The 18,691-nt window shown below is 43.0% G+C and overlaps 1 pseudogene; it reads left to right on the top strand.

The window, feature by feature from the left end:
- The first annotated feature begins 17,539 nt into the window (after positions 1 to 17,539).
- Positions 17,540 to 17,600, top strand: LOC145515943 (U6 spliceosomal RNA; annotated as a pseudogene).
- Positions 17,601 to 18,691: the final 1,091 nt, after the last annotated feature.

Here is an 18,691-nt window from a genome sequence, read left to right as displayed (position 1 = left end):
CCATTCCATGGCCACCTGCTGCTGCTGCTGCTAAGTCGCTTCAGTCGTGTCCGACTCTGTGTGACCCCATAGATGGCAGCCCACCAGGCTCCGCCGTCCCTGGGATTCTCCAGGCAAGAACACTGGAGTGGGTTGCCGTTTCCTTCTCCAGTGCATGAAAGGGAAAAGTGAAAGTGAAGTCGCTCACTCGTCCAACTCTTAGCGACCCCATGGACTGCAGCCTACCAGGCTCCTCCATCCATGGGATTTTCCAGGCAAGAGTACTGGAGTGGGATGCCATTGCCTTCTCCTCCATGGCCACCACAGGGATCTAAACTGTTCCTGTTCTTTCTGGCCTGATCCCCAAGTGGCTTCACCTGGTGCCCACAGATCCAGGCACCTGAGTGCTCCTCATTACTATCCTTCAGAGTAGGGAGGCCTGGTCCCTCCTGGGAGAAAAAGGGCTTTCTTTCAAATTGATTGGATCAGCTTGGGTCACATGACAAGCCCAGAACCAATGCCAGCGACTCGTCCCTGTCAGTTGCTAATTGGTTAAAACTTGGGTCCCTGAACCACTCACTGTTAAGTGAAGGCGGAATTACGCGGAAGGTTTAGACTAATCAGGAAGTACCGCGGTATCTGGCCCAAGCCGGTAGACAGCGCAACTCCTCAGCCAAACTGCAAGGACTGGGGCTGCCAGGAGGGGGTGCTAAAGAGCCGCCGTGCTAAAGGCTCCTGGCGTCATTCCCTCACGTCCAAGTTGAAGTCGAAGATTCACGAGAGTATCCGTAGATGATGTGTGAAGGGCCTGCTCTCCATCAGACATGTTATATTATAATTATATATATTTCATATATATAAATATTATATAAATTATATATATTTATATTATATATTCAATATATATTTATATTATATAAATATTATATTAATTATACACAATAATTATATAATATAGAATATAATACATAATATATAATATATATTATAATATATTATATTACAATATACATATATATTATGATATACATATATTATTATAATATATATGATTATATATAAAATATGATTCTATATATAAGATATAATTATAGTACATATAATTATATATTATATATTATTATGTATTGTATATTGCTTATAATTAATTATAAATAATTACACATATTATTTATAATCATATATAATATACATTACACATAATTACATACAATATATAATAATACATAATTATTATATATATTATATATTATAATATATATAAGTATTATATATTATTTATAATGTATAATTATTATTTATATAATATATATTATATATATTATCATATTAATATACATATTATAATCTAATCTATTAGATTATATCAATTATATCATCAATTATAATATACATTTATTATATATATTATAATATTATATATAAATATTATGCATATAATAAATATATTATTATGTATTATATATATTTATAATTTATATATTATATGTAATTATTTTTATATAATACATATTATATATTATTTATATAATATATCTGATATATATTATATATATCAGATATGTTATAATATATTAAATTATATATTTGTATATAATATACTATATTATTTTAATATATATTAACATTATATATTATATTTATTATTATATATAATATTATTATATATAATAGATGTGTACATGATATATGCAATATAGATTATATAATATATATTATATACATATCTATAGATTATAGGGTATATATATTTAGTATATAGAATATATATAGAATAGAATATATAGAATATATAATAGAATAATAGAATATATAAAATATATAATAGAATATATAGAATATATATAAGAATATATTCTTACATAGAATATAATATATAATAATATATTATATATAATATAATATTATATATAAGAATATATTCTTACATAGAATATAATATATAATAATATATTATATATAATATGTTATTATGTTATATTATTGTTATATATAATTATGAATATTATATTATTGTTTTGTATTATATATAATTATATAATATATATTCTATATATTCTTCTTCAGGGGGTTATTTGGCCGGACTCACGTGTTGGCAAACCAACATTCTTAACAGTCTTTATTTATCTCCGTTGGCGTGAATGTTCACACGTTTTGCTGCAAATATATTAACATGTCTGATGGAGAGGGGTCGGCTTCAAGCCCCTGGGAGTGTTACGTAATACACAGCATTCGCTCAGAATTACTCTTCTCAAATTAGAGCATTTCTGAGTTCTGAAACGTGTCTGTCCCCAAGGACTTCAGCTAAGGGATGTGGGCCTCTAATTGGGCACGCTGCCAAACCTAGATTCATCTTAATTATTTGTTCAACATTTATTTAATGGCTTTGGGAAGAAACTCATTTTCCATTACCATCTTTTTTTAAAAATAGAGGATGATGTTCATTTACTTAGTCCCCTTTGTTCACGATGCGCTATTTTTAGTGTGTGTGTGTGTGTGTGTGCATGTGAAAGTGTGTCTGTATGACTTTATGAGTGTGTCTGTGTGTGAAGCTGTGTCTCTCTGTGTGTGACAGTATTCCTGTGTGTATGTGTGTGGGGGGGTCTGTTTGAGAGATTGTGTGTAAATGAATATGTTTGATCTTGTCTGTGTGTCTGTGTGACTGTATTTGTGAACATCTACTTATGTCTGTGTGTAATTTTGTGTGTGTAAATGTGACTGTGGGTTTCCGAATGAATATGTGTGTGTGTGAATGTGCAGGAGAGGAGGCATAGTTCAGAGTTTAAAGTCAATATGCTGAAATAAAGTCCTCATTTCGAGACCATCTCTGCCTCTGTTATAGAATTTCAGCCAACTCTACAAATGACTCAGAAATTTTGCGTTTTCAAGCAATACCTCATACGTCCACCAGAGGGCGGGAAACTTGAATTCCTGGGAGTTTGCAGATTCTTGCAGAGAAGTGCCAGGGCCAGCTAGCTCAGGCTCACCTCAGTTGTGCGTAGAACAGCAGTTCTCCACTTGTTGGTCTCAGGATTCATTTTACACCCTTAAAAATTCTTGAGGACCAAAGAGGTTTTTTTTTTTTGTATATGTGTTACATCTATCAATATTAAATTAAGTATTAAATTAAGATTGAGAAGTTAAAAAATTTAGTAATTCATTTAAATATAACCATGGTAAGTCCATTGCATTTCTGCAATGATTTTATTGTCGTAAGAGATACACAAAAATTTTGTTGTTGTTTAGTTGCTAAATCCTGTCTCACTCTTTTGTGTCACCCACTAGGCTCCTCTGTCCATGGGATTTCCCAGCAAGAATACTGGAGTGGGTTGCCATTTCCTCCTCCATGGGATCTTCCTGATCCAGGGATCGAACCCACGTCTCCTGCATTGCAGGTGGATTCTTTACTGCTGAGCCACTGGGGAAGTTGGTATAAATGGTTAAAATGGTACTTTTTTTTTTAAGTGTATAAGTTCAGAGGCATTAAGTAAATTCACACTGTTGTGCAACCATCACTACTACTCATTTCCAGATTTTTTTATCTTCCCAACCTGAAATTCTGTACCCATTAAACAATAATTCCTCATTTCCCCAATTCCAGGGCACCTCTATTCTACTTCAGGTCTCTGAGAATTTGCCTATTCTAGTACCTAATGTATATGAAATCATGCCACATTTGTTCTTTTGTATCTGTCTCATTTCACTTAGCATCACATTTTCAAAGTTTATTCATGTTTTAGGTGTCTCAGGTTTTCTCTCCTTTATAAGACTGAGTTATATGTCATTGATGCCACATTCACAGATACAACATTTGTTTACCTATTTGTCTGTTGATAGACATTCAGAAACATAGAATTTTGACATAACACTTTAAATGAGAAATGCTGTATTTTCCAAAATAAAAAAAATTAATGAGAAGAGTGACATTATTATACATTTCTGAGAATACGTAATGTCCGGCTCAAGAGAAAACAACTAGATTTTCAGAGTCGCTTTTGCATTTGATCTGTTGCAATATCACAAGTCATCTGGCCTCTGGAAAAATCTGGGTGAAGTCCAGTCAAGTCATGGGGAATCCTGAGCATGGGCTTTTCCAGCCTGTTAACCCCCAACCACACTACCCTGAAACTTCTGTGGTTGCAAAACCGCCTTTAGCCTTCCTTGTCATCTGCATTTAACATCTGGTCTGGGTACAATTAATTACGATTTTGCCAGTGCCATCTTACTGTGTGGTCCATGGATCATAAATAAAATAAAAATAATATGGAGGTCATGAGGTCACACTGTAGCTATGTATTGATGATAAATCTGTGGATATATAAGTCTGGTAATATATCAGATGGGCTTCCCCTCTGGTTCAGCGGTAAAGAATCTGCCTGCAAAGCAGGAGACTTGGGTTCGACCCCTGCGTCAGGAAGAATTAGCCTGCCTTTGCAGGAGATGCCAGTTTGATCCCTGGGTTGGGAAGATCCCCTGGAGAACGAAATGGCTACCCACTCCAGTATTCTTGCTGGGAAATCCCATGGACAGAGGAGCCTAGATGACTACAGTCCATGGGGTTGCAAAAGAGTTGGACACAACTTAGTGACTAAAACAACAACAGTGTATCAAATATATTAAAAAACTATTTAGTAACAATTGAGTAATTACCTATAGTTAGGTAACAAACAGCCGAAACCTGTGTGTTGATGTACACACATCGCATGTAACTGAAAGTGAATTGAGTCTGGCTGCTTGCCATTCAGAAGCCAATAAAGAGGCAAGGTTGGTGGGTAGGAACGTTTGCTTTATTTTGGATGCCAGCAACCAGGGGTGGGGGGAAGGGGAGACTGCTTGTCCCCCCCCCCCCACTGACATTCAGTGGGTAAGAGCTTTTCTAGACAGAGGAAGGGGACTCTGTCAGAAACAGCACAATCAGCTCTGACAGTCACCTTGAAATTGGTCATTGATGGCCTGATTAGCGTCATCTTGTTTTAAGTACAGTTAACCTTCCAGTCCAGTTCCCATTTCCTTGGGTTGAATTCTCAGAACTGCAGCAGCTTGTCTCAGGGCTACAGTTTGGTCATTATGTAGTTAACTTCTTCCACGTGGTTGGGGTTTCAGTATCTGGAAGACAGCTCACAGGATACAGCTCAGAATATTATCCACAGCCCTTGAGGAGAAAGGTCCTTGACAATGCTTAATGACTCAACTATTATTATTTAGTCTTGTGGGACTGTTTTCCTTTGTGTCTGCATTTCTCACTTCTCTGATTAAACCGATTCTTTGACTAAAGTTTTTCCACAGACAAAAGGCAGGTGGAGGACATGGTGGGGAAGGACCCTAGCATCCTGCTCCGTTTCAATATGAATGTGTATTGAGCTCCTGCTGAGAGTCAGCTGATTGTGGCTGGAGGCTCTGCTGATCTTGGCTGGGCTCTCCCAGGCGTCTGAGGTCATCTGGGGCTGGAGGTGACTGCCTGCCTCGCTAATCTTGACTGGGCTGCCCCATGTGATTGTGGACGGGCCGATCTTGGCTGGCTTCGGCCGGTGCAACCAACGCTTGGCACTTGTGGTCTATTCCAGGAACGTTCCTCTTATTGTGATGGCAGAAGTGTGAGCATAACTATACCGGTACACATCAAGCCTCTGTGTTCTGTGTACCATCATGCGATTGGCCAAACAAGTCCCACGGCCGAGCCCAGTATAGAGTAGCAGAAGTACATTCCTTCCAAGGAGGTGAGGTGGATGAAGTGAAGGTTTCCAAAGAGGAATCTAATCTGCCGTGTGCTAAGTCGCTTCAGTTGAGTCCAACTCTTTGCTCCCCATGGACTCTAGCCCAACAGGCTCCTCTGTCCATGGGATTCTCCAGGCAAGGATACTGGAGTGGGTCGCCTTGCCCTCCTCCAAGGGATCTTCCCCACCCAGGGACTGAACCCTCATCTCTTATGTCTCCTGCGGGTTCTTTACCACTAGCAGCACCTGGGAAGCCCCAATCTAATCTGCCACAGGTGGTCATGTCCCGGTCTAGGCCACATGGAGTTCGGTAGGGGTCTAGAAAGAACCTGGATATGGGGCTGAAACCTGACATTGAGAACCAAAGTATGAGCAGCCAGCAGGGATGATATGAACGGCATTAACATTAATACTGTGCCTCAGAGGGGTTAAATAGCAATTTGCAGATCAGTAAGTGTGTGTGTTGGGGGGGACCCAGGCCATCTGAGTCTGAACTGTTTCATTTCGCTGTTCATTTTGCTTCTTAGCCCAAACCATATGGAGAGCCCACATGCAGGCACTCTGGCTAAAAATCCCTGCTGTGCTCCCGCTTGGCAGACAGAATCGACTGCCAGCTGGGTGAGCAAGGCCCCTGCGACCTCCAGTCAGTCGAAACTTCTGATGAGTGCTTTCCCAGCCAACATGGGATTGGCTAAGGGAAGATTCAAAAGATGGTCAGGCGTGTGCCTGCTCACGCATGCTCAGCATTGTCTGACTCTTTGTGACCCCACGAACTGTAGCCCACCAGGCTCCTCTCCATGGGATTCTTCAGGCAAGAATACTGGAATGGGTTGCTATTTCCTCCTCCAGGGGATCTTCCCCACCCGGGGATTGAACCTGCGTCCTCTGTGTTTCTTGCATTGGCAGGCAGATTCCTTATTCCTGAGCCACCTGGGAAGCTCCAGGTCGAGCATGTGCTAGTTCTTAAAATCCCCACACTGAAGTGGCACATATTCCTTCTTCTCACGTTTCATTGGGCAAGGAAAGTCACATGGCCCCGCCAAACCTCCAATAGGCAGACGTGTGGAACCCTACTGTGTGCCCAAGAGGGCTGGGATGTTTGAGACCATCTTTGATGACTGTTGCAACGGGTTGTTTCTTGCTCTGAAACATGAGTCACACATTCTGCAGATCCTCCTGAGAAAGGAATACTTTTTGACTAGTAGTTGGGCTTGTTTTCTTTATATTTGTTGTTGTTCAGTCGCTCAGTCGTGTCCGACTCTTTGAGACCCCACGGACTGCAGAACGCCAAGCTTTCTTTATATGCTTTTGTAAAAGAATAGAATCATCGCTGTCCGTTAGCGTCGCAAGTAAAAAATGGCCAAAAATCCCCTCACTTACTCCCTTTGCATTGTGACTTTGCAGTTCCTCCTTTCAAGTTGTAGGGTCAGTTTCCCCTCTCCTTGAATTTGAGCTGGCCTTGACCAGTATGGCTCAGAGGGTAAAGTGTCTGCCTGCAATGTGGGAGACCCAGGTTCGATCCCTGGGTCGGGAAGATCCCCTGGAGAAGGAGATGGCAACCCACTCCAGTACTCTTGCCTGGAAAATCCCATGGACGGAGAAGCCTGGTGGGCTACAGTCCATGGGGTTGCAAAAAGTCAGACACAACTGAGCGATTTCAGCTTCACTTGACCAGTAGAATATGGCAGACATGATATGTCAGTTCTGAGTCTAGGTCTTGAGAGTCTTTGTGCCTTCCGTTCTGCTTCCTTGGAAAGTTTCCACTGCCATGGGAATAAGCCTGGGCTAAGCCTGTTGGGCTACAGTCCATGGGGCCGGACATGACTGAGCAACTTTCACTCACTCACTCACAACCTACTGCAGGAGGGCTTCCCACGAGGTGCTCGAGTTTGTAAGGAACCCACCTGCCAATGCAGGAGGTATAAGAGAGTCGGGTTCCATCCCTGGGTCGGGATGATCCCCTGGAGGAGGGCGTGACAACCCACTCCAGTATTCTTGCCTGGAGAATCCATGGACAGAAGAGCCTGGCAGGATACAGTCCATGGGGTTGCAAAGAGTCAGACACAACTGAAGTGACTGAGCACGCACACACAACCTATTGGAGGATGAGCGCCTGCACCAAATAGACCACAAGCACCCATTCAGCTCCCCTAAAACAGAGCTACCTACCCAGCCCTCAGTTGACTGCAGATGCAAGGATGAGCTCATTCAAGACAAAAAACCATCCGGCTGACCCATGGACTTGTAAGCAACAAAAATAGTTATCGGAGCTTCGCTGGTGGGTCCAGTGGTTAAGACTGTGCTTCCACTGCTAGGGGTATGAGTTCAATTCCTGACTGGGGAACTAACATCCCCGTTGCATGCAGAGCAGCCAAAAAAAAAAAACACCCCACGATAGTTATTGTTTTCAACCATTATTGTTTGGGGATGTTTGTTACACAGCTGTCATGGTCCATTTGGGCTCCTATAACAAATGATCACAGACTGGGTGGCTTAAGCAACGAACATTTATTTCTCATAGCTCTGGAGGCTGGAAAGTCTAGGATCAAGGTGCCAACAGATTCCGGGTCTGATGAGGGGTCACTTCCTGGTTTGTAGACACCTGTCTCCTTGCTGTGTCCTCATATGGCAGAAAGAGACAGAGAGCTCTCTGAGATCTCTTTTACAAAGGCACCAACCCCATTCATCAGGCTTCCCTGGTGGCTCAGTGGTAAAGAATCCACCTGAAATGCAGGAGACTCGGGTTTGATCCCTAGTTTGGGAAGATCCCCCAAAGAAGGAAATGGCAATCCACTCCAGTATTCTTGCCTGGGAAATCCCACAGACAGAGGAGACTGGTGGGCTATAGTGAATGGGGTCACAAAAGAGTCAAACATAACCGAGCAACTAAACAACAATTCCATTCGTGAGGAATTCCTCATGACTTAATCACCCTGAAGGTCCTACCTCCTAGTGCTATCACATTTGAGATTAGGTTTCATCATATGAATTTTGAGGTGGGGGACAAAAATATTCAGTCTGTAACAGTAGCCATAGTTAACTGCTACGCTATGGGTTCTTCATTTCTTCTCTTGGTGCGACAATAAAGGTCTTGGAATGTTTTAACCCTCTGTTATCCTGTCCTCTTTCCGGACAGGAAGGGAAAAATGTGCAGAGCATGAGAAATCTCTTCATTGCCTGTCCCCATCGCCTAGGAAACGATTCAGGAGTCCACTTTCTGGCAGAGGACAGGAGCAGTGAAGGTTAACACCCAGGGAGTGCTTGGCACTGAGTCTGATAGGGAGCCAGGGAACAGTGTTCCTTCTTATCTACTCTGTTTTCTGACGTTCTAAAATCCCCGCTTTGTTGTATTATTATAAAAACAATCAAAGTGAAGGGCTTCCCTGGCAGTCCATTGGTTAGGACTCCACACTTCCAATGCAGGGAATGTGGGTTTGATCCTTGGTCTAAGATTCCACGTGCTGCAGGGCCAAATAAATAAATAAATATTAATAAAAATAATCAGTGTGTGGTTTCCACCAAGAGAGAAGAGGTAGCTGTAACTCTGGCCGTCAGATCAATAGAAAGAGAAGATGTCGTGAAGAAATGGGGAAGAGGGAGAGACAGAAAAAATGAAGCATGGAAAGACCTGGGAGATGGGTTTGGGAAATGGAAACTGAGATGGAGCCTGGGGCCAAACCGAAATGAAGTCGCTGAGAGGTATAAACTGAGAAACATCTAGACAGGCGTGTTGGGGGTCCCCAAGACAACGCTCAGGTTCGGAGACTCACTAGAAGGAGAGCTTGCAGAAGTCTGAAAGGCCGTCATAATCATGTTTCTGGTATATTGCCATGAGTAGCTAGAGATTAAAATCCGCAGAGGTAAAAGGTGCACAGGGTAGAGTCCAGGAGAGACCAGGCACAAGCTCTCCCTGTGGCCTCTCCCAGTGGAGTCGAAGTCGATGCTTATTTCTTTTAGGTATATCATGTGATGACCTGCACAGAGTATTGCCCCCCAGAGATGCTCACCTGAACCTCTGGGGCCAGGGTTTTCACTGGGGCTCAGTCACATAGGCATGAAGAACCAGGGACCATTATTCTGTCTGCCACACTGTACCATGGAAAGTTAGAAAGAACAAAGGTATAAACTCCTACTTGCAATGACATGATGAAACCCCAGAGCATCATACTGAGTGATAGAAGCAGGTCAAAAAAAAATCCATCCACATCCTGTATGCTTCCACCAATATGAAATTCTAGAAAATGCAAACTAATCTATAGTGACACGACTGAGGGACTGAACTGAACTGAGCTGAATCTATAGTGACAGGAAGCAGATCAGTGGTTTCCTGAAAATGAGGGTGAAGGGAGTGAGGGATAGATGACAAGAGGCCACAAAGGAGCTTCTGGGTACCATGGAAATGTTTGTTAAATCGATTGTGGGGATGGTTTCCCATGCATATTTCACTGTAAATATATGCTGTTTATGGTACCTCAATTATACTGCAATAAAGCTGCAAAAAAATATAGTGTCTAGTAACTGTGTTATTATACAGTTAATGTATTTACCAAGAGACTAATTAAATATCTTACTTCAGTTTCAAATCCTCAGCTTTTAGTCAATTGCCACGGTCACCCTACAGTCATTAAAACAAATTTCCCATTTGACCATGACCTTCTGACAATAACTCTATGAGGTAAATATTCTTCTTCTCACTTTACGAGTGAGGACTAGGGCTTACAGGGAGTCACTCGGTCGAGTCCGACTCTTTGTGACCCCCCGTGGACCGTAGCCAACCAGGCTCCTCTGTCCATGGGATTCTCCAGGCAAGAATACTGGAGTGGGTTGCCATTTCCTTCTCCAAGGGATCTTCCCAACCCAGGGATCAAACTGGCATCTCTTACAAAGGCAGGCTAATTCTTTACCACTGAGCCACCAGGGAAGCCCCCGCTAGAATCATATATCAAAGTTTATTTATCTAACTGCAAAGACCTCTGTGAATTCTGAATTCTTTAAAAATATTGATATACAAATGACATAACATTGTATCAGTTTCAGGGGCACAGCATGAGCCAATATTTGTATATATTGTGAAATGATCACCACAATAAATCTATCACGATATATAGTTATGACTGTTTTCCTGTGATGAGCACTTTCCAGATATGACCCTGTGAGCTCATATCTCACTCTGGTTTGATTTGCATTTCCCTGATAATTAGTCGAGTTGAGCATATTCTCTTGGACCTTTTGGCCATCTGTTATGTCTTCTTTGGAAAAACGTCTGTTCAGATTCTCTGCCCATTTAAAAATCAGACTGTTTGAATGAACTTACTTACAAAACAGAAACGGACTTTGAGAAGGAGCTTAGAGTTGCCGTTAGAGGAGGAGAGGGGAAAGGATGGAGGAAGGGATAGTTACAGAGTTTGGGATGGACATGTACTCACTGGTATATTTACTTAAAATATGTATTATTTTTGGCTGAGCTGGGTCTTCCTTGCTGCGTGGGCTTTTCTCTAGTCGCCGCGAGCAGGGGCTGCTCCCTAGGTGCGGTGCGTGGCCTTCTTGCACCAGCTCCTCCTGGACTGGAGCACCGGCTCCAGAGTGTGTGGACTCAGTAGTTGCGGCTCCCCGGCTCTAGAGTGCAGGCTTAATAGTTGTGGCACACGGGCTTAGTTGCTCCAAGGCATGTGGGATCTTCCCGTATCAGGGATTGAACCTGTGTCTCCTGCACTGAGCCACCAGGGAAGCCCCCTCACTGGTATATTTAAGATGGATCACCAACAAGGACCTGCTGCAGAGCACGTTGAACTCTGCTCAGTGTTATGTGGCAGCCTGGATGGGAGAGGAGTTTGGGGGAGAATGGATACATGTACACGTATGGCTGAGTCCCTGTGCCGTTCACCTGAAACTATCACAGCATCGTTTGTTAATCGGCTATACCCCAATACAAAATAAAAAGTTAAAAAAAATCAGATTGTTTGCTCTTTTGCTATTGAGTGGTGTGAATTCTTTGTGTATTTTGGATGATTCCCTTTATTGAGAGGCAATACCGAATTCTTATTTTTTTCTTGTTATTGTTTGAATCATCGGGCTTCCCTGGTAGCTCAGCTGGTTAAGAATCCTCCTGCAATGCAGGAAACCCTTGTTCGATTTCTGGGTTGGGAAGATCCTCTGGAGAAGGGATAGGCTACCCACTCTAGTAATCTTGGACTTCCCTGGTGGCTCAGCTGGTAAAGAATCCGCCTGCAATGCAGGAGACCTGGGTTTGATCCCTGGGTTGGGAAGATCCCCTAGAGAAGGGAAAGGCCACCCACTCTAGTATTCTGGCCTGGAGAATTTCATGAACTGTATAATCATATCAGTATCTATGTTTTCCCCCTAAACAAGACAAAATCTAAGCATCCTTTCATCTTCTCTTCCACACTGTCCACCTACAGCATGCAACTCCCATTTGGATATCATCTTGAATTTTATAGATAAATTTACATGGACAAGCATTTCTTTCCCTGAGCTGCTCAGATGGTAAAGAATCTGCCTGCAATGTGGGAGACCCGGGTTTGATCCCTGGGTCAGGAAGATCCCCTGGAGAAGGGAATGGCTGCCCACTCCAGTATTCTTGCATGGAGAATTCCATGGACAGGGGAGCCTGGTGGGCTGCAGTCCAGGGGGTTGCAAAGGGTCAGACACAACTGAGCAACTAACACACTTTGTATGGATAAACATTTATTTTTCTGATAATTACCTTTTTTAAAAAAAAATTCGCCTTATTTCTGACAGCTTGTCATTTCCTCCTGAATTAATTTCTGCTCTTGTTTGTTTTAAGTTCTTTCAAGAAGTGTTTGTGGGAGGCAAGCTTTCTGAATTATCAAATATCACCTTCCAGTTAAATGACCATTCATCTGGTGGTACCGTTCTACCTTCAGACAGCAGCTTAGCATCACTTGGAGGATGTCACTCCATTGTCTCTTTGCATCTAGATTTGCTGTGGGAAGTTAGATGCTCTTTTTGGTGTTCTGAGACTCACTCCCAGCCTGGGGGAGAGGTTTCCCATACTTCCAACAAACAATTCTCAGAACATCAGCTGGGTGTCTGAGAATTCACCTTAATTCTGACACTATCTACACAGAGATAGTGTCAGATTCGATGGGTTGAGAGCTGAGTCCTACAAGAATTCACACCCACCTCCTCCCAGTTCCCCCATATCATCTATTTTATTTTATATTTTTTGAGTGCATCATGCTGTAGCATGTGGGATCTTAGACGAGTGATCGGCGATCGAACCCTCACTCTCTGCACTGGAAGCAGCATCTTAACCACTGGACTCCCAGGGAGTTTCCCCCACTTCAGGTATCAGTTGCAAGCCTGTGCCTCTGATCACCCAGCTACAGATGGAGGTTCTTATGACCTTCTCCTTGGACTTCAGACACCAGTCACAAATCTAGATTGTTACCTGCACTTCTGACCAACTGGGCATAAACCAGAGGTTCCCAGGACACTCTTTCTTGGGTTTAATTAATTTACTAGCACAGCTCACAGAACTCAGAGAAACAGTTTACTTACTAGATCAATAGTTTATGATAAAAGGATATAACTGAGGGACGGTCAGAAAGAAGAGATGCAGGGGGCAAGGAAGGGGGGGGGAAGGGAAGGGGGTGGAGCTTCCATGAGAGGGTACCCCACTATCCCTGCATCTCCTGTGTTCACCAGCCGAGAAGCTTTCTGAACACCCTCCTTTTCGTTTTGGTATTTTATAGAAGCTTTATTGGGCTTTCCTGATGGCTCAACAGTAAAGAATCCATCTGCAGTGCAGGAGATGCAAGAGACTCAGGTTTGATCCCTGGGTTGGGAAGATTCCCCTGGAGGAGGGCATGGCAACCCACTCCAGTATTCTTGCCTGGAGAATCCCATGGACAGAGGAGCCTGGCAGGCTATGGTCCATGGGGTCGCAAAGAGTTGGACACGACTTGAAGCGACTTAGCACTCACACACACAGAGGCTTCACTACATACACATGATTGATTAACTCATAAACCACTGGTGATTGTTTCAGCCTCTCTCCTCCCTGGAAATCAGGAGCGAGACTAAAGGTTTCAACCCCCTAGTCATGGTTGGTTCCCCTGGCAACTAACCCCTATCCTTAGGTGCTTTGCAGAAATCACCTTCATTAACAGAAACTCAGTTGTGATGGAAAGTGGCACCCATTTCACCTTTAAGGCTCTGAAGCATTTTCAGAAACCGAGGACAGGGAACTTCCCCGGTGGTCAGATGGCTAAGACTGTGCACTCCCAGTGCAGGGGGCCTGGGTTCGATCCCTGGTCAGGGAACTAGATTCCACATACAACTAAAGATCCAGCGTGCCGAATACAGCAACTGAGAGTCGTTGTGACCAAACAAATTAATTAAATAAATAATAAATACTTAAAAAGAGGAAGAAACTGAGGGCAAGAGATCAAGTATTTAAACAAGAGGCTCCTATTGCTCTCAGTACTCAGGAAATTTCAAGGGTTTTGGGAACTGTGCGCTAGGAACTATGAGTGAAGACCAAATACACCTGAGAAATACATTTTAGTCACCTAAATGATTAAATAGATGTATTTCTTATAAACCACAATCTTGCAGGTGACAATCTGATTTTTATTCTTTAATAAAGAATCTCTCTTTTTTTTTTTTTTTCCTTGCTGGAGACTTTTGTGATTTTTCTCTAGTTCTTTGATATATTTTCCAGAAAGTTTAAAAAGTGTTTATTTCTTTGGGTGGGTCAGCCCTTAGTTGTGGCATGTGGGCTCTTTCCTGGTGGCCCAGGGGCTTAGTCACCCTGTGGTATGTGGGATCTTCGTTCCCCAACCGAGGATGGAACCCACATCCTCTGCATTGGAAGGCGGATTTTTAACCACTGGACCACCAGGGAAGTCCCTCTAGCTCTTCGATTGTTAAAAATTCCACAAATATTTGTTCAGTTTTCTTACTCCCTTCCCCCTCTCCGCCACACTTACCTGGCTCGCTGTACAATACATATTTCAGCATGAAGTACTGTGTCTTTAGTTCTTGGTTAAGATTCTTAGTTATTATCTATAGCAATAATATTAGCTGTAAAATTCTTAGTATTTTGTTTTGTTTTTCTTTTTTTCTCTTTTTAGTTAGTATTTTTTTCATGCAGCGTTACTCGATCTCTCCTTTGTCTTCCTCAGAGAGATTCTACATGCTAGAAGTAAGAAATTTTATTTACCTTCTGCACGTCTTGATTTTTTTTCTTCAAGGGTTTCTCTCTGTCCTTTACAGTTGCCTTTTGGGAGAGTATTTTCAGCTCACTCATTTATTCTTTAGTTGGATCTGTTCTGCCATTTAATACACCTATTGAGTTCTTTATCTCAATAACTATATTGTTTATATCCCTTATTACCAGTTAGGTTCCACTTCATAAGGCTCCTTCAAATTTTCGATACCCTGCCATATGTCTCTAAGGATATTTATTATACTTGTTTCGCGTGCCTTATTAGCTCCACTTCATTGCGCATGGTTTCTTCCGAGCCTGACTGAGCTCTTTGAGCCTCCTGGGCATGCCGGTAATTTTACACTTCGGAAAAGGGAACAGTTTGGTGCTCCTTAAAGCTGAGCATTTTACGTTATTTTTCTCTGAGCATTGATGGAGAGGTGAAGGAGAGAAACTGCTTTTTATTCATAAAAAAAGTTACGGGGAGAAGGGAAATGATAGCTTCCGGCCACAGAGGAGACCCCCTCTTACGATAAAAATAAATTGTCAAGGGTCATCCGTGTGTCAGAGAATTGTGGGTGTCCCTCTCCATCCCCCTTTGACCCACTTGTAGCTGAGCTGACAGTTTCCAGCACATGGACAGCTTCTCAGCTCAGTACCCATGTCACTCAGCACCCATGTCACTTGGCACCCATGTCCTTCCGAGCCACTTTCTTTGTCGCCACTCAATTTTCTTGTCAAGTTACAGGAGGAGGAATTTAACATCTCCTGGGGCGACCTGTACCCAAAGGCGACGAGAGTGACCGCATCAATGCCTCAGCCTCTCCATCCTTCAGCAGCAACATCCCGAGGCACATTCTGCCTGGTTTCTCAGAGTCCCAACAGGTTTGAGCCCAATCGCCCACAGCTGCATCCCATGGATTAGCTCACTCTTTTATTTTTTTTGGCTATGCTGGGTCTTTCTTGCTGCGCCCGGACTTTCTCTAGTTGTGCCAAGCTGAGGCTACTCTTCCTTGCAGTACGCAGGCTTCTCATTGTGGCAGCTTTTTCCTTTTTTTTCATCGTTGTGGAACACAGGCTCTAGGCACATGGGCTTAGTTGCTCCGTGGCATGTGGAATCTTCCCAGACCCGGGATCGAACCTGTGGCCCCTGCATTGGCAGGCAGATTCCCATCCACTGCTCCACCAAGGACGTCCTAGCTCACCGTTGATTGACTCTTCTCCCTTCTCTGACTCAGTTCTCTACGTCTCCGCTCCTGCATCCCAAGGTCACCTCCTAAATAGTTACCATCTCCCAAGTCATATTCTTGGAGTCTCCTCTTGGGGAAACTCAAGCAAAACTCCACTTCTCTCTAGATCTTGTCTATTTTCATTCTTCTTTTGTGTGTGTATCTGTGTGTGTGTGTTTTCACAGACTTTGTCTTCTTCTTGGGGGAGCATATTAAACAGTTAAAAATTGGAGAGTAATACATACATTACTCATTTCCAAGAACACATCTCTGCCTTCATTTCAGATTTCCAGCAGATTGCAAACATATGCACCCACAGCCCAGTACAATAATAGAGATAGACTCCGAAAAGTAGAGGGCTTCCCAGGTGGTGCAGTTGGTAAAGAACCTGCCTGCCAATGCAGAGATGCAAGAGACATGGGTTCAATCCCTGGGTCAGGAAGATTCCCCTGGAGTAGGAAATGGCACTTCACTCCAGTATTCTTGCCTGGAATATTCCATGGACAGAGGAACCTGGTGGACTGCAGTCCACTGAGTCGCAAAGAGTAAGACACGACTGAACAGGGACACACTCACGATGAAAAGGAGAAGGCTGAGAACATCCCCACAGGAGGGCAGCATTTGCACAGTGAGGGCAGGACGGCACACTTGATCAGTTTCTCCCAGGCGTGCCCTGTTCCAGCACCTCTTAGCCCTTAAGGTGCCCAGGAACCACCTGGGTCTCTTGCTAAAATGCAGGTTGTCATTTAGCAGCGCAGGGGCGGGGTCTGAGATTCGCATTTCTTACAAAACCAGGAGATGCTGATGCTGGGGTTTAGGGATTGCCCCTTGACCAGTGAGGGGCTTAAAGATGGACTTAAAGATGGATAACCTAAGGAGGTACTATGTCACCCCGCATGACCCATTTTATCTGGTTTCTCCTGAACCCAGCTCTTTTTAAAAAGTGAAATCTTTTAAAAGGGATTGAACCTGATCCCCTTGCACTGGAAGCATGGAGTCTTAACCACTGGACTGCCAGGGAATTCCCTCATATGGTCAATTTCTTATGAAATTAAACATGCACTCACCATATGACCCAGAAATCCCACTCCTAGGGACCTACCCTAAAGCTTCTCTGAGCCTCCATTAGCTTGTCTGCAAAATGGGAAGCTCAGGTGGCTCAGTGGTAAAGAATCCATCTGCCAATGCAGGAGATACGAGAGATGTGGATTCGATCCCTGGGTCGGGAAGATCCCTGGAGAAGGAAATGGAAACCGGCTCCAGTATTCTTGACTGGAAAATCCCATGGAGAGAGGAGCCTGGTGGAGTACAGTCCATGGAGTCACAAAGAGTCAGACACAATTTAGTGACCAAAAACAAAAGCAACATAGGATCACAGAACATTCTGCGGAGAATATTTGCAGCAGCTTTTAAAGTAATTGTTCCAGATTAGCATGGCCCCTGCGCAAGGATGACACGCAAATTCGTGAAGCGTTCCATATTTTTATCGGTAAAGATAACTCTGTATGCAAGACATCAAAAGAGACACAGACAAACAGAACAGTATTATGGACTCTATGGGAAAGGGTGAGGGCAGGATGCTATGGGAGAATGGCATGGAAGCATGTAAATTATCATATGTGAAACGAATCGCCAGTCCAGGTTCGATGCATGATACAGGGCACTCGGGGCTGGTGCACTGGGATGACCCAGAGGGATGGGATGGGGAGGGAGGTGGGAGGGGGGTTCTGGAAGGGGAACACACGTACACCCATGGTGGATTCATGTCAATGTATGGCAAAACAAAATAAAATAAAATAAAATAAATAAAGTAATTGTTCCAAACTGGAAACAACTCATCCTTCCACTGGTAAATGGATACACAAACTGTGATACACCGAGACAATGAGAAACTCCCCAGCTGTTAAAAGGAACTTGTGATCCGTGCCATGACAGGCATGAATTTTAAACATTTTATGCTACGGGAAAGAACTGAGATTCAGAAGCCTGCATATCGTTTGGTTCCATTTATAGGACATTCTGGAAAAGACAAAACTTTGGTGACGGAGCATAGATTGGTGGTTGCCGGGGGTGGCAGTCGTGCTGACAGAGAGGAAGCCCCAAGGGAATTTTGGAAGGCAATGTGTCTTGTTTGTGGTAATGGCTACATGACTCAACACTTTTGTTAAGACTCATAGACTGGGAATTTCCTGGCACTCCAGTGCTTTGGACTCTGTGCTTTCACTGATGAGGGCCCAGGTTCAATCCCTGGTCTCCAAACTGAGATCCCACAAGTTATGTAACTGTAGTCAAAAAAAAAAAGATCCATAGACCTGCTCCCCCAAATGAGAGGAGTTCATTTGTCTGTAAGTTAAAAATAAATGAATAGAAATTTAAAAAATGACAGAATCTTAGAACTGACATTTGATGGGAATTCCCTGGCAGTCTAGCTGTTAAGACTTGGCACTTTCACCGCTGTGGGCCTGGGTTCAATTCCTGGTCAGGGAACCAAGATTAAAAAAAAAAAAGAAAAGAACTGATAAGTTTTAAAGTCAGAGATGCTTCTGCTCTTCATACACTTAAACAATTTTAGAATT

Source organism: Giraffa tippelskirchi, chromosome 7 (genome assembly GCF_054371585.1).
Source record: "Giraffa tippelskirchi isolate mGirTip1 chromosome 7, T2T-mGirTip1v1.2.pri, whole genome shotgun sequence".
In the NCBI taxonomy this organism is placed as follows: domain Eukaryota; kingdom Metazoa; phylum Chordata; class Mammalia; order Artiodactyla; family Giraffidae; genus Giraffa; species Giraffa tippelskirchi.
Note: the sequence above shows the minus strand (reverse complement) of the source record. Positions and strands in the feature narration are given on the sequence as shown.